This window comes from Equus przewalskii, chromosome 1, assembly GCF_037783145.1.
Source record: "Equus przewalskii isolate Varuska chromosome 1, EquPr2, whole genome shotgun sequence".
NCBI lineage: Eukaryota > Metazoa > Chordata > Mammalia > Perissodactyla > Equidae > Equus > Equus przewalskii.
The window spans coordinates 15,782,840-15,799,937 of NC_091831.1; the positions used below are offsets into that span (position 1 = coordinate 15,782,840).

General features: G+C 40.7%; 1 long non-coding RNA gene across 1 annotated transcript; it reads right to left on the minus strand.

Moving 5' to 3' along the window:
• Window positions 1-275: 275 nt before the first annotated feature.
• LOC139082599 (uncharacterized) lies at window positions 276-15,651 on the minus strand. Its single transcript, XR_011538920.1, has 3 exons — window positions 14,857-15,651; window positions 5,378-5,524; window positions 276-494 (listed from the first exon to the last, which is right to left on the minus strand). It is a non-coding gene; the product is annotated as an uncharacterized lncRNA (long non-coding RNA).
• Between the last annotated feature and the right edge of the window lie 1,447 nt (window positions 15,652-17,098).

The window sequence follows — 17,098 nt, forward strand, 5'->3', positions numbered from 1 at the left end:
AAAGACAACATATGCTGTAATATTAAATTAAAATTCTATACTCAGTTGTTAGTTCAAGGACAAACTCGAGCAGGAAATGCATTTTTTTTTAAAAAAAGTTTTCTCTTAGCTGTTGGATTAAGAACGAATGACCTTTCACGATCAGCTCTTCTTTACTCATTTCTCATGTTTGATCTTAGCCCAAATATAAATGTAGTGTGGAAAGTTATCTTTAGCCATTTCTAAGTGTCACTGGTGTTTTCTGTTAGTAATCATAAGAATAACCTGTCTCAAAACCTTTTGCTGCCCTCCCCATCTATACCACCCTACACGCAAACACACAGGGGTAGGTGTGGGGTTTGAAATAACTGCATAATGACCCTTACAGAGATCACCCGAGTTCAGCAGGCCTGGGAAGAAGAGAAGTCAAAGAGCTGCCGCCCGAGAATCCCGGGAACGTCTTCAGAAAGAGAAGGAAGACTTCAGACTTTCACAAGGGATGAGATGCTCTTGACCTGTTAAAAGGGATACAGGATTTAGGCTGGGCAGGTAAGCTTATCCCTGGAGGATTGCCGCTGACAAGGGAGGAATCCTCTTCAGAGAGGATAACTACACTCTGGGAGAGAGAGTGATAATCTGGATTCTGTCCTTTCACTCACTCAAAAGTATAGGTCAGTTACTTTATTTTGTGGACATGATGATTAAAAATATTACGTCAAGCAATTTAGTGCTTGCATTCTTATCCAGCACCTCCTATGGGATGATGTGATAGGTCCTATGGAGGGGATGCGGGTGGGGGAGATGAAAGATGTGACCCTTGCAGCTAAGAGGCCTCTACCATGGTGGAATAAAAAGTAAATGCATAGAACTCTAAGACATTTGAGTTGAATCTTGAAGGGTGGGTAAAGGGAGATGGAGGGGAGAACATTAAGCAAAGGGAATCACATAAGCAAAAGGCAGGAAGATATATAGTTATAAATATATAACAACATTCAGGAAATGTTGTCCAATATATGCGGCATGTAAAATATAGAGAGTAGAGAAGTAGAAGACTAAAAAATGCAGATTGGAGCCAAACCGTGGCAGGGCAGGTCTCAAAGGACAAAAACAGAATTTGGACTTTCCTCTGCAGACACTGGGAGGCCACTAAATGTTCTAGGGTAGAAGAGCCAGATGCTCGTTAGAGTCTAGGAAGGTCATCCCAGCGTCATTCTTCTTGTGCATGAGGATTGGGACAGACTAGAGGAAGGTGTCCAGGAGGAAGGCAGAGAGGAGCTGATAGGGGTCAGGGCACTTGGAGTGGAGAGAAGAAGAGTAATAAAGGAGGCATGGCGGAGGTAACACTGTCAGTCTCAGCAACTGCCGAGCAAGAGACAGGGGAGGGTTGAGCCTGGGTAAGGAGAGGATGATGGGAGGTGATGAATTCAATTCCAGACGTGTTGACTTCAAGTTTCCCGTGTGAGATTTAGGAAAAGAGTCCAGCAGACAGCTGGAAATGTGGTCGGGAGAGAGGATGCAGCTAAGATAAAGATTTGGGAGTCAGCCACAGAGAGGTGAGAGTTGAAGTCCTGAGAATGGATGAGATCACCAAGAAAAAACCATATGGAGGGAGGACCAGGATGAGCACAAAGGAAACTGAAAATGAGAGGAAAAACAAAGTACTTTGGAAGACTGGCAAGAGCCAGGGAAATGCGATATAGTAATGAGGATGCATAGAATAAAAGGCTATTATCTGGAGCTGAAAGAGACCTTAGAGATCAGTCGAGCCAATCTTTTCATTTGACAGGAAGCAGAGGCTCAAAAAGGTTAAATTACAGCTGGCCAACAACTGTATTCTGGGCTCTACTTAGTCCAAATGGAGAAGTAGGTAGAGCTTGTCTCCCGTCCCCCCACCTCCCTTTCTCAGACTGTCCTTTCTTTCTTTATTATTTATAATAACATTCATAGTAGCAACAATTGTTAAGCTCTTTCTTGGGGACATGGTAGAGAGTCACGGTTACGGACTTTGGAGCAAGACTCCCTGGATTCCAAACTCGGCCCCTCTGCTTCCTAGTTGTGTGACTTTTAAACCAGCTACTTAAACTTTCCGAGCCTTGGTGTCCTCGGCTGTAATGGGGTAATAATAGTATCTGCCTTGCAGTTGATCCATGTAGAATACTTAGAACAGTACTTGACATCTAGGAATCACTAAGTGAGCATTAGCCGTTATTTTATGAAGTACTGTAAGTTGGGGCCACCATATAATTTATTGTTTGAGGTGGGATGCTTTTGAGCAGTGCCTTGCAGAGCCATAAGGGAGCCTGAGGGAAAAGGAAAAAAATCAGTAAGACTGATCCTTCTTTCATTTAAAATTTTGGTAATTTGTTAATCCAAAATTTGAATTTGTTTGGATTTTTTGCATTAATTTAGATTTTTGAAAATACTGCCTTAAGATATGATTTATCTTGATTACTGAGTTTTTGGGTGCCCCTTAACTTTTGCACCCTTGGCAAGGACTTCACTGACTTCATCTCCCTCCTTCTGGCTCTGCTGTTGAGGGTGATATGGGAAACTTAAAAATTACGACAGTGGGTCCTGCCTGGCAGCGCAATGGTTAAGTTCATGCACTTCACTTTGGCGGCCCAGGGTTTGCAGGTTTGGATCCTGGGCATGGACCTACACGCCACTTATCAAGCCATGCTGTGGCAGGCATCCCACGTATAAGGTAGGGGAAGATAGGCACAGATGTTAGCTCAGGGCCAATCTTCCTCAGCAAAAAGAGGAGGATTGGCGGTGGATGCTAACTCAGGGCTAATCTTCCTCAAGAAAAAAAAAATGTATGTCAGGACAGCAGGCATAAATCAGTATCAGGTACGATGGGACACGCAGTCCCCCTAGCTTTCAGTGCACCATCTGTAGAGCTCCTATTTCTAAGTGTGTGTGTGTGTGTGTGTGTGTGTGTGTGTGTGACTTGTTTCCCACCAGTGTATGTGCTGCTTTCCCAGGGCATAGCTCTGACCTCAGGACCAATTGGGAACCATATATGAAATCCAGGTGTGCTCGATGAAAGATCACCTGGAATTGGATCCTGGGCCCCAAGCGCCGGGCTCACTGCAGTTGTTTCCCTCTAGGGTTGTGGCCTCAACCTTCAATCCATATGGCCCTGCAAATATGCCACGAGGCCCGATGATAGGCTAATCTCACGAGGTGAAAGTAAGACAGCTTAATGTCTTACTATTTCTTGGAGTATTTACATAATTTAAGGGATAACATTAGAACTTACCTCATAAGATTAAGTGAAATAACGTATATAAACTACTTAGCAAAGTATATGTGGACATGGTAGGTGCTCAATAGGTGGTAGGAGCTGTTATTGCTATTTAATGACAAATAATTATACAGTACCTAAGTAGGTAGGTGTTGTTAATATAATTGAACTGTATGAAATTGTTGGTAGTCAACAACGTTTGACCTACAAAGTAGCAATCTCACGTGGTTCAACCTATTACTGCTGCTATTATGATAATTAGGTGGGACCATATGAACTGCCACTTGGGAGATCAAAGTGGTCAAGTGTTTGCAATTTCACGTGGCTCAACCTAATAAAAACAGTATATGCTTGGCAACATTGAATTAATCCAAAGGGCTGGGTGATTAACAGTTGTTATATTGGGTAATCACTCCACATGGGCAACTGCTTGCTTTATGAATTAGAAAGCTCTTCCTAATTATATGACGTATCATTACCTGCATAGTATCATTGCATACATTCCACAAACATTTATGGAGCTTCGACAACATGCCAAGTATTGAGAGATGACTAAAAGGACTGGATGCCAGCCACAGTGTAGATTTTTTCCAGAGCACAGTGTTCTGGAGACCGAGGTTGTATCTCAGATTGTGTCCTTTTAGAAGCTAGAAGTTACTGGGAGGAATTGTTGCACGTGGTCATTTTTCTATGTTGATAATTCCCAAATTTTCAAAAAAATTCACTTCTTTTTAGCAGAGCCAGTGAAGTTATCAGGAATAATATATGAGATGGTGTCAGATGGTGGAGGGAAGTTGTTGCATTTCCGGCTTTATTCCCAGTTCCCTAAGATACAGCCCAGAACAAGCAGAAAGGCAGCCTACACACTTGATTTTGATTTGCTGACGTACACTGTGGATGCCTCTGCCCAGACCCTAAGTCATCCCTATGAGAAGGCAGGATTTAAAAATGTATAAGCATTATACTCTCCGGAAACAACGTGGTTTAAGTTACAGAATGTCAGCCAGCATGACCTTTTCATTTTTGCATTTGGAGAGAACTGGAGAGATTTGCAAACTCTTCCCTCTGTCTTTCCAAGTCCTCTCTCTTGACTTCTTACATTCTGCCCCCAGTGTGCTAATTCAGCCTCCTCTCGCTCACGAAGAATTTGGCGTCAACTGAAGTTTATCTAAAAGTAACCGTTGTGGTTAAATGTGGGTAAAAAAACTGGGAATCCTTGGGCAGGCCAGTAAAATGTCTAGGAAGTCAGTTACTTAGATCTATAGAAATAAACTGATTCAAGATTTTTCTTGAATTCCTATGAAAACCAGTAACTGGGACACAAATAACTCTCAGAAATAGTGGATGGTAGATAAGCAGGAATATGTGAACTTCAACATAACTTTGATTGAAAAAATTTTCCCCCCAAAATGACCAAATATAAAAACAGTTTTTAGAGAAAATTATTTCAGAAAAAGAAGATGTTTCAAAGTCACTTAAAACAATATTGCGAGGTTCCATCTTTGTTTTACTGACTTAGTTATTAGCTATAATTTATCTTTCTTTTGTGTTAAGAACACTTAAGATCTACTCTTTTAGCAAACTTCAAGTATACAATACAGTATTAATAACTAGAGTCAAATGCTGTACATTAGCTCTCCAGAACTTCTTCATTATGCATAACTGAAACTTTATACCATTCGGCCAACGTCTCCCGGCTTCTTCCACTCGTCAGCCCCTGGTAACCACTATGTGACTCTCTGCTTCTATGAGTTAGATTTTTTTAGATTCCACAAATAAGTGAGAACATGCAGTAGTTGTCTTCCTGTGCCTGGCTTATTTCACTTAGCATAATACCTTCTAGGTCTATCCATTTGGTTGCAAATTATAGGATTTCTTCCTTTTTAAAGACTGAATAATATTCCATCATACATGACCTCTTTATTTAATTCTCTTTCTTTCTCTGGATTAGAGGGGAAAGCACCTTTCAAACTGCAAGTTAAAACGTCCTCTCTTTCCTTTCCCTCCACACTCCCTGTCCTCTACTTCTTTCTCTCTCTTTACTCTTTCCCTGGATAGGAGCACTGATCATGTGTCAGTCTGAGCCCCTGGATTCTGCAATGCACAGACTACAAAATATGTCTATTTGCTCTCTCAGATTCTATAACTTACTCTGAATAGTCCTTTTCTTCTAGGCAGCATGGGGTTCTCAACTTCTCTTTGTCTGACGTTGGTCTGGTTTGCCCTTCTGGAAAGAAGTAGTCCCACTTCTGAAAAGGGCACTTTTTAGATAAGGCACAAGCTTCTTGAGGTACCTTTCTTTAAAAAAAAAAAAAAAAAAGTGAAAGTTTTATTTGCCTCCTTTTGTTTTCATAATTGTTTTGCTGCCTACCTTCTCTAACACATAAATGTGTTAATTTTAAGCAAATGGTAACCCATTTTTGCTTCTTTCCAAATAGTTGTTCTGTGAATCATGTTCAATTATTTGTTCATTCACTGAATTTTTATTGAATCTCTATTTTATTAAGGAAGCATCCAGCACCTAATACACTGTGAGTTACTCAGTGCTGATGCTGAGAACTATTCAAAGATGACTAAGAAACAGTTCCCACCATCAAGAAATTTGCAATCTGGTAAGGTAAAATCATAAATATACATGATAACCTGTAATACAAGGTAGATTATAATAAATATCATCCAAGTTAAACGATTTAAGTATTTAGAAAATCATTCTCCTGAATTTCTATGGGACTCCTGCAGCCTAAAACCTTTATCTCTGACTCAAGCATTTAACAAATCATGTCCCACCAGGCACTTTTTCATAATATCAGATCTTTTAAAAGTAATTTAGCCATGAAAGGTTTCCTCTACTTTCCCTCTCAAAGAACCACAGCTTCCTAGTCAATGTGTCAAGATAACCCTTATATAGCATTGGTGAACTCTGGTAAATGTGAAAGTCATTCTTTTTTATTTTACTTATTTATTTTTGGTGAGTAAGATGGGCCCTGAGCTAATATCTGTTGCCAATCTTCCTCTTTTTGCTTGCGGAAGACTGTTTCTGAGCTAACAGCTGTGCCAATCTTCCTCTATTTTTTGTGTTTGGGATGCCACCACAACATGGCTTTGATGAGCAGCATGTAGGGCTGTGCCCCATATCTGAACCTGTGAACTCTGGGCCGCCAAAGCAGAGTGTGGGAACCCAACCACTATGCCACTGGGCTGGTCCCAAGTCATTCTTAAATGTGGAAGCCAAGAAATCAATGTCAATATTTCATCAATAACAAAAGGATGGATTAATGATGGAAAAAAAGACTGTCTCAAAAACTCGGAAGTCATCACTAGTGATACTTCCTTCATAGCTAAGGAAAAACATTGCTAATGTTGTCAACTCAGGTGCCTATAGATAGGTATTTAAGTATTAAATAATTCTTTGACAAACCCAGGGATCAGCATGGAGGGAAATTATTAATATTGATAAGTGGTATATGTGGATTTTGTGAAGCAATTAACAAAATTACATAGACAACAATTTCCTGTGATTTCCCAGCACCTGGCACAGTGCCTGGCCCATTGTACCTGAACAGATGAAGGAGCACATCATATTTCTCGTACCTAGTAAGGTGCCTGGCATACAGAAGGCACTTAACACATATTTCTTAAAGGAATGATTCATTAATAACTCTTGTTTTAGGTACTTAACTAAGTTATGACACCCATTTACAGTTCTCAGTGCTGATGAACGTTTCTGCGGCAATTCCAACATCTCAGTATTTCAGGTGAAGGTGAGAGAGCACACTTCCAGGCAATAGGGTCACTGCTGTTACCTCCCCTTCACCTGATATCTCTCATTCATCCTTTGAGACTCAATTTGAATGTCGGTTTCTCAGAGAGGCTTTTCCTGACCCCTGGACCAGCATTTATTGAAGTCTGGCTCATGACCCACCTGTATTAGATTCCCCTGGGTTATTGGTCAAAGTGCAGATTCCTACTCAAACACACACTTGTCCACCCATGTTTATTGCAGCATTATTCACAACAGCCAAAAGGTGGAAGCAACCGGAGTGTCCACCAAAGGATGAGTGGATAAACAAAATATGCTATATATATACAGTGGACTATTATTCAGCCTCAAAAAGGAAGGAGATTCTGATACATGCTACAACATGGATGAACCCTGAAGACATTGTGTTGCTGGGAGTAGAGGGGAATGAGGAGTTATTATATAAAGTTTCAGACTGGGAAGATGAAAAAAGTTCTGGAGATGGATTGTGCTCATGGTTGCACAACAATGTGAAGGTGCTCCTTCATTGAACTGTACACTTAAAAATGTCAAATCATAAAACGATAAATATTTTGTTATCTACTTTACCACAATAAAAAAAGATCAGATTTCTGGCTTCCACTCTGGCCTATTAAATAGGAAAATTGAGAGGAGAGGATGAATGCAGCAGGAACCTGCAAGCTTTCCAGGTGACTCTGATAAAAAAAATTTGAGAACACTGATACAGACCGTATTCCATCCCCCCGCTTCATACCTCCAGAGCAATCTCCACTTTCTCTTTGTGATCATGACTGTAGTTTGACTGTAAGCTCCATGAGGGCAGGAACTATGGTTATCTTGTGCAGCACTGCATCCCAAGCATTTAGTACAATATCTGGCTCAGAGTGGTACTGATTATATATTGATTGAATTGCTTTATTTGAACATGAGTTTCACATTCCTTGTTTGTAAAATAAGTATAATAATTATCTTGAGCGCCTGATATGAAGATTTGAGATAATACTCATAAAGGACCTCCCACCATGCCTGACTCACAGTATGTGTTCAATCACCAGAAGCTGCTTTATTATTATTACCAGGAGGAAGAAGAGTATAATTATTCAGGGTTTAGACCAGGAGTTACAGACTCAGATGCCACAGGCTCCAAGCAGGTAATGTAATTGCACTCAGCATGCTGTTTTAGTATTATCCGATAGGAAGTTCTCGGAACTGTGCTGAACTGAACCTGTATATGCTGTATAAAGGAGGTTACCACTACTTAGCTTTTGCCTATTGGTGCTATATGGGTACTCAGTCCCTGAGCTACCATATCTTTTGATTTTTCAAGAGAAGATAGAAATATGGATTTTCATCTGAAATTTGCCAATTTATAAAAGTCATCTAGTTATTTAAAGGTTTCTAAAGCTCTGTGCAAAACAAACAAAACACTTTTGACCATGGACCTTGAGTTTGTATGCCCTGATTCATCCCAAGGTCCAGGGTATCCCAGGTCCCAAGGAGAGCCCCTCCTTCTACTGAAATGGAACTGGAAGCATTCATCTTGATCCGGTTCACTGTGCTTCTGGGTTTAGGAGACCATCTACTTCAAACCAATGAAAACAATAGGTGGAAAGGGGTGACAGTGTCCCTACAATCGACCTTTCAAGAAGTTCAGGGGTGCGCAGGGCCAGGATAGATGTCCAGGGATGCTCACAGCAGTGTTGACATTACTACCAACCCAAATGGTAAACAAAAGTGGAGGATCACATTGCATGCTTTCACTTAATTCTTTTCCAGTAGGTTTCTTGGTGAACTACTTACTGCCTTTGCATTTAGGTTATTTATCTACACCGAGGAGGACAGAATTATTTCCAACAGCTAGGGGGCTCTAGCAGTCCACCTTTTAGACACAAATGGATTTGCTGTAACAGTTTCAAATCTAAAAATGGTTGACTCTTCATCGTCATCTCCAAATGTCAATAGATAAATGCTATCTTAGCATTATTTAATCCATATGCAAAATTATTGATATTCTTTGTCAAACATTATTTTTTTTTCACTTTTTTCTCCTATCCATTTAAATTTTTTTTCTATATGTAATTAAGCTTCTTGATTTTATGTTGACAGAGTTCTTCAAATTATCTAAATTAGAAAATAAATTTCTACTGATGTGATAAATTATTGAAATGCCTGGTAATCATACTAAGCATTTAGGCTGGTATATTTTAACTCAATTCTTGCCTAGCACATCTAGGGAAAAACTATATATTGATACTGATAGATAAGAAAAATAAATTCTCGCTCCACAAAAATTATATAATTTGACCATTTTAGAATCAAAACAACTTTTCAGCTTTTAGGGATGCTCCACAAAAGCAGATTTAAGTGGAGCATCTGAAGTTTTATCTGCTTGTCACTCCTGCTATTTTTTCTGACATTTCCACTATCGAGACACTTAAATGTACTAATTTAGCCTTAATTCCCAGTTTCTCTTTCTTGTGCCCTCCATTCTGCTCTAAAACATGTTTTAAAAGCACTTAGAGGCACTTAATGGACAGATTTAGCCAAATCTTCATCCTGTTTCGAAAGCTCAGTTGCATACAAAAGCCTGAATAAACACTTTCCTCCTTCTGCCTTCATCCCTTAAAAATATTGATTGTGGTCAAGGGGGGATGCAGAGGGAGAGTTCTCTTGTGTGAAAGCTACACAGAAAAAAATTCTTTTTTGAATTGGTTCTTTTCAGATGCTAAATGCCCACTTCCTCTTTCTTATCAGCCACTTTAGTGTACTACTGGAAATAACAGTACTTAAACAAGTACCCATACATATTTTCAGTTTCCTGAACATCTCAAACGTCACTGTTTCCCAAATATACTGACTTCAGGAAAATAGGAAATGCATTTTATTCCAGACCCTTCTTTCCAATTTGCAAACCCAGGAGAATTTAAGGGAAATGCAATCCACATGTTTCTGGCCATTTCTACTCAAATACATTCATCTAAAGGCTTCTATTTTTTTTCTTTATGGAAGTGATTTGATGTCTATGAAGCTTTTAAAATAAATCTTGGTGCTTTTTTCCCTAAGAGAGAGTGAGTTTTCTTTTTAGATAAGATTAAATTAATATAAACCCTTTAGGATTTGACTTTGGCTTCAAATTTAAAAGTCATTTCAGTAAGCATGAGTTCTAAACTCACTTCTAAGTGATCACATAATCTGGTCCCTCATCTATTTTTATCTTTTAAAAAATTATTTTTTTTATTTTTTGCTTGAGGAAGATTGGCCCTGGGTCAACACCTGTGCCAGTCTTCCTGTATTTTTTATGTGGGATGCCATGACAGCATGGGTTGACGAGTGGTATAGGTCTGTACCTGGGATCTGAACCCATGAACCCAGACCACCAAAGCGGAGCACGCAGAACTTAACCACTATGCCACTGGGCTGTTTCCTATCATTTCCTTTATTACATTGCTTCAAATCCTTTTCATACAGTAAATCATTCATTCACCCAACTTCTATTTAGAATGTCAACTTAGGCCAGGTCCTGTGCTAGGTGCTGGGGATATGGCAAGAACACATCAGATATGCTCCCTGCCCTCATGGAGCTTAGAGTCCAGCAGAAAAGAGAGAGATTGAACAAGAGGATTGCAGATCTGAGGAGAGAACACCCGGGGATAGCAGAGAAGGCTTCCCAGAGGAAGTGTCCTATAAGGAGAACTTCAGCTAAATAAAAGAGGGGCCAAGAGCCAGGCTGAGGGAACAGCATGTGCAAAACTCTGAGGTGGAAGAAAAAGAAGGTGAGTATGACTGGAGCTTGGGAAAGTGAGCGGGAGGAGTGCAGGATGAGGCTGGGGCAGCTCACGCAGGACCCTGGTTCCCCATCTGCCTCTTCGAATTCATGGCACAGTCACCGCCACTAATAGGGATAAAACAGCATCCTCCCAGCCTGACACATCTCCCAGATCAGCTGTCTGTGAGCTTTTCACCTGAGTGCCACCAGCCAGGCAGAGCAAAGCCTCAAAGGGCGAAGGTAACTCCTCTGAAATGCTTCATATATATACGTACATATATATAAAAATAATATAAATATCTAAATAATATATACAAATATATACGAATATATACATATGTATGCTTATTGATATAAGAATATATTTATGTATTTAAATATGAACAATATATTCATATATATATCTTTATATGTATACACATATATGTAAATATGAATGTGTAAGTGTGTCTTTTATATTTTACTGCCTTTTAAGTGGAGCCCTTTTCTCTTGGCACTGTGGCTGCCTTGGTTTGGGCTTCGTTTTCATCACTCTCCAAGACTTTGAAATAACCTCTTCAGTCTCACTGCCTCCAGCCTCTCCCCTTTCCAATCTCCCAGCTGCTGCCAGGTTTAATAATGTCACTTCCCTGGTTAGAAATCACTGAGAAGTCCTCGATGAACCTCTGATAAATCTGCTTTGCCAGAGTGCGGAATCCAGAGCAGTTTCTGGCCCCAATCTGCTTAAGCAGCCTGGCCTCCTGCCATTCCACCTTCACCCACATCCTCCCCTCCTCCCCCATACCACTCCCGCCCCCAGCATCCTACTCTGTAGCCATGCAGCCACACAGACGTTCCTTTCTTCATTGAATAGAGCATCTCTCAACTTATGTCATGTAACACTGGTTCCATGGGATGTTAATAGGAGTTAGGTCCTCAAATAGTTAAATATGTTGGGAAATGATGATGAAGTTTGCTATGAGTTGTATTGCGCCCCCCTTCCAAACTCATATGTTTAAGACCTAACCCCTAGTACCTCAGAATGTGATTTTATTTGGAAATAGGGTCTTTACAGAGGTCTCGAGTTAAAATGAAGTCATTAGGGTGAGCGCTAATCCATTATGATTGGTGTCCTTATAAAAAAGGACAAATTTGGGCACAGAGACACACACACAGGGAAAATCCCATGTGAACATGAAGGCAGAGATTGGAATAATATATCTACAAGTCAAGGAATGCCAAAGATTGCCTGCCAACCATTAGAAGAAGGAGAGAGGTGTGGAATAGATTCTCCTTCACAGCCCTCAGAAGGAACCAACCCAGCTGACACCTGGATCTAGACTTCCAGCCTGCACAACCACGAGACAATAAATTTCTGTTGTTTAATCCACCAGGTTTGTGGCACTTTGTTATGGCAGCCCTAGGAAACTGATATGCAGCGAAACAGCTTATTATAGTGCAAGATTTTTCAGAGTCCTTAATATGCTAACACACACCCTAAATCTCCAAGATGTTACAGAGCATCCCAAACTTGTTTGACAACAAAACTCGCCCCCGCGACACACCCGTGCGTCTTCTAGGAATCAGTATTCTGAAGAACTCACTTTGGGAAAAGCTGACCTAGGACCCTGAACTCAGCTAAAGGTTAAGGAGGATAAAATGCAAGAAGTGAATGAGTAAACAAATTCACCCTAAATTGTGAATAACTAATAGCCATTTAACATTCCTAACATAACCCCTGTGGAAGGCTGAGTGAAAAACTGCCAGGGTGAGAAAGTAAGCATGGGCAACAAGATGTCCATTCTCTTATCTCTAAGTATCATCTTAACCCTCGACCAGTTTTGTAATTTGCAGGGCCTAATGCAAAATGAAGATGCAGGATCGCCGTTCATAAATTATTAACTTCAAAATAGCTACAGCAGAGCATTAAACCAAGCTCTGCTGCCTTCTACGCATGGGGCACTGTGTTAATGCACAAGTCTCATGCTCGCAGAGACCACCGCCTTGACCGGTCCACCGTAATCCTTTAAAATCTTATTCTGCTATCTGTTCATTGGACGAATTACATTTAAAATATTTCTATGTTGAAGGTCCCTAAGACCACGCCCAGGTTTGATGATTGCCTTGGACGACTCACAGGACCCAGCATCTGGTTGTACGGCTATAATTTATTACAGTGAAAGGAGACAAAGCAAGATCAGAAAAGGAAAAGCCATGTGGGGCAAAATCCAGAGGAAACCAGGCGCAAGCTTCCAGGAGTTCTCTTCCAGAGGAGTCACACAGGATGCGCTTAATGCCCCCAGCAAGCAGTTGTGACAACACCTGAAATGTTGGCTACCAGGGAAGCTCATTAGAGACTTGGTACCCAAGGTTTCTACTAGGGGCTGGTCATATAACAACCCTCTTCCTAGCATGAATCAAAATTCTGGACTCCAAGAAGGAAAGTGAGTGTTTAGCATAAACCATAAGCCATATTGTTTTCACAAACTGATTAGGCAGAGTGAGCCATTCTTACCAGGAAATGAGGGGGACTCTTCTCAAATCCAAGTTACCAGACACCAGCCAACAGCCAACAGCCAGCCTTGTAAGCAGGCCTTTCTAAGAATAGCAATTTCAGGCCTGCTGTGTTAACTCTTTTCTGCACAGTTCCAAGGGTGTGTTTTCTAAAAGTCATTAGATTTTGCTAATAAGTGTTTACACTAACAGAAACTAGCAAATCAGGCACAGATCAGCTTCTCCGAACGCTCTTTCCTGCCCGTGCTGGGTGGATGCACTTGTCAATGAATTCAGATTTCTCCTGCCCAGCAATTTAAGATGACTCCTCTAAGAGGCCTGTAAAAGATGGCACACAGTGAGTCTCAGCTCTGGTGGAGAAACCTTCCTTCTACCTCTGCTTCTACAACTTGCTTAGGCATGAAGCGAAAGTGAGAGTTTATTGTACCGTTTTTAGAAGCATTACATTCAAGCATTTGGGTGTTGTTAGACACGGCTGAAGTCTTCCCTTGCACACCCACTCCAAGCCTAACCAGTTTCCAGAAATTGGTCTCTTTTTGGGAGCTGAGTCTGCTGCCAATCCTCCTCTTTTTGCTGAGGAAGACTGGCCCTGAGCTAACATCCGTGCCCATCTTCCTCTACTTTATATGTGGGATGCCTGCCACAACATGGCTTGACAAGCAGTGTGTGGGTTGGCACCTGGGATCCAAACTGGTGGACCTAGGGCCGCCGAAGTGGAACGTGCAAACTTAACCGCTGCACCACCGGGGTGGCCCCTGAAATTAATTTGATAGGACAGGGAGCTGTCCTGAAGCCCCTGAATGGACATTACACTCACTGTGGAATCGGTAGCATTCAACAGAAGTCTCAGTTTGCCCATTGAAAGGCTACTCTGACTTGACATTCTTAATGATTTCTTAGTCTTCACAGTAACTACTGTGAATGAGACTAACTCAGGTTCAGTCAACTGTCCTCTAATATTTTGGAAAGGCATATAGGAGAAGGGGTCTGGGGTAACTCTCCAAATTATCCAGATTTCTATTTATCCAGATTATGTTTGGTTCTGATCAATCCATATGAGGTTACTATCTTAGTATTTCATAAATGGAGCAATCAGACAATTCACTAATCATTTTCAAAGGTAAATTAGTATTTAACACTTGTCAATTCAATGTGCTATGGGATGTAGCATATGAAAATTTATTTTTTTGTCCCTTAGAATGAATCTTGGATAGGTAGTGCGGCGTACAGGAAGGACCACCAGACTTAGAACTTGGCTCCTGGACTAAGAAGCTGGGTGGCCTTGGGCAAGTCACTAGTTAGCTCTGAGCTTCAGTTTCCTCATCTGCTCAATGGAGAAAATAACACCCATCCTTCATCACAGAGCAGGTATAAGGATCAAATAACGTAATTGAATTCATGTGGAAGTGGTTGGTAACTATAAATCAAATTGTGTGTGCGTGTGTGTGTGCGTGTGTGTGTGCAAGGGCTGAAAGAATAAGGGAAAGTGATTGCATTTAAGAAAACTCTCACGTTTAATAAATGATGGCAATAACCCCAGCCCCATTATTGGGAGCAGTTACTGTCATCGTCTGCATCACTGATGGCACAATTAACTTAATTAACACATACCTCTGTGGCGAGTCTGCTGAAATAACAGTTTTCCTTTTACATGCCCCTGCCTTGCCAGCAAGGCATCTCCAAGTCGTCCATCTTCCAAGTAGGAAGGCCAGAGTGTTAAATGGCTTTGAGTTGGTATGCAGAAGACAGAATTCCAGAATATTCACATTTTTAGCAGCTCAAATTACCTAGAGAAATAATAGAAGCGTCATCAAAATCTTGTAGAATAGGGCAAAGATCAATGCATGCTAAAGTGGAGGTGTGTCTGGTTGGGGTAGCTATGACCCCATAAGGACGTTCTCATCAAATCCAGAATGACTTCCATAGGACAACATCCTGTTCCACATGAGGTTCTAACAAAGAGCCTTTGGCCTTTGGTCTGTCATGATGGTAACGAGGGTTTTTGACAAATAAGGCTGAGTCTGTGTCTCTATGAGGAGCAGGTCTGTGGATGGGAGGCTTTGTCATATCACGGACCCCTGCTGATAGCCTTGGTTGAGTGCTAGATAGGGCTGAACTGGAAGACCCGGGATAAAAGGACATATCACTACTATTTTGGAGGTCTTGAATTTCATTCCAGTTCTTCAGAGTAGTTGAAAACCTCTCAGGAATGTGCCTCCTACTCCATTACCCTCTTTTACCCTTCTCTCAATTCCATGGATCCATTCATTTTCTACCTTTCTGCCTATATCTTCTGACTCTGTAGAGCCTTATTTTTATTTCCATTCATGGTGACATTTCATCCTACACACTTTTACAATGGGATTTGATTATTTCAGATATGCAGTTCATCAATGAGATTACATTTTCCTTCAGAGCCAACGTTCTTCTGTATTTCCCACAGCAACCTAGCAGAGGGCTGGACCATGGCAGAATCTCAGTAAATAATTGTTGAATTGAATTGACTTTCCTTTCTTTCTCTCCTTCCATTAGCAGTTGGATGTACTAGCTCCACAAGATTGGCTGTATGTATTGGAGACCCACTGTAACTGTGGCTTCAATAAGACAAGTTTATTTGTCTCTCACATCATAGTATGGGGTGGAAGGTCCTGGATGGGCAAACAGCTTTGCTCCAGGAGGCCATCCTGGGACTCAGGTCCCTTCTATCTTGTTGCTCTACCATCTCTAGTTATTCAAGCTGCCTGGTTGAACGTAGCACAATGAGCAGCAGGATGGAGGACAATCGAAAAGTTTAGAGTAAGGGCACCTCTCAGAGATTCTTCACATCATTTAGGTCACATCTTATTTATCACATCCTGACCACATGACCACAACTGGCTGTGGTGGAGGCTGGGAAGTGTAGTCTTTCCTCTCATGGCCAGATGTCCAAATACAGAGTATTATTAACATAAAGATGTGGTTTTCAAAGTTGTTAATGATGATTCATCAATATGAAATACATTCTACATGACAATCCAATACAGGCACCATACACTTATAGAAATTAAGAGTTTTTGAAACAATAATTACCCCTGGTTTGTGTAATGCATTTTCGTATTTTTATATGATATAAAATAAATGTTTGTGACTAATGAATGGAGCATGGCCTGCAGTTTGAAAGGCACTACTATAGAAGGATGAGAGAAAAATCCTAGGGGGTAATTAGAGTGCCTACCATCAGGAAGGAAGCATTCAGATCTGACTTTAGGCAAGATCATTTACCTGCATTCTTTGTAGTGTACTTCACAGTACCAGCTACTGGATAGGTATGAGAAAATAAATAAATCAACCAAAGCAATCCATCCATGAATCAAGTAGTCGACGAAATCTGAGAGAGTACAGGTGGAGTCTCTACTGACACCTGAGACAAAATGTTAAAGGCTCGAGGGCCTTTGCACCATGAGATCCTCTAGGGACTGGAAAAGAAGAAAGTCTTTTTGTCTCTTAATATGGATTGTGTGTAGATAAAACACTCACACAAACATCCATCCCATTGATCCTTCTGTATTTTAAGCTTAAGAGATAATTCAGATCAAAACGAAATTGATCTCATTTTAATTCTTCATCATGGTCTCAAACTTATGAACTATGTCAAGGGCAACCTCATATATTCGTTGTGATAGTGTATCTTCTAGACTAGCCTAATTCACTTTTGTGCTAGAGTCATCTATATAACAGATTTGTCATTCCTTCTATACTTCAAATTTGAGGAAAACCTCATATCGTGTGATGTTTTTTTCCTTGACAGTTTCAACTGACTTTTGTCAGATTTTTGACAGGGGAAAATAAAGCCAACAACTCTAAGAACATTACA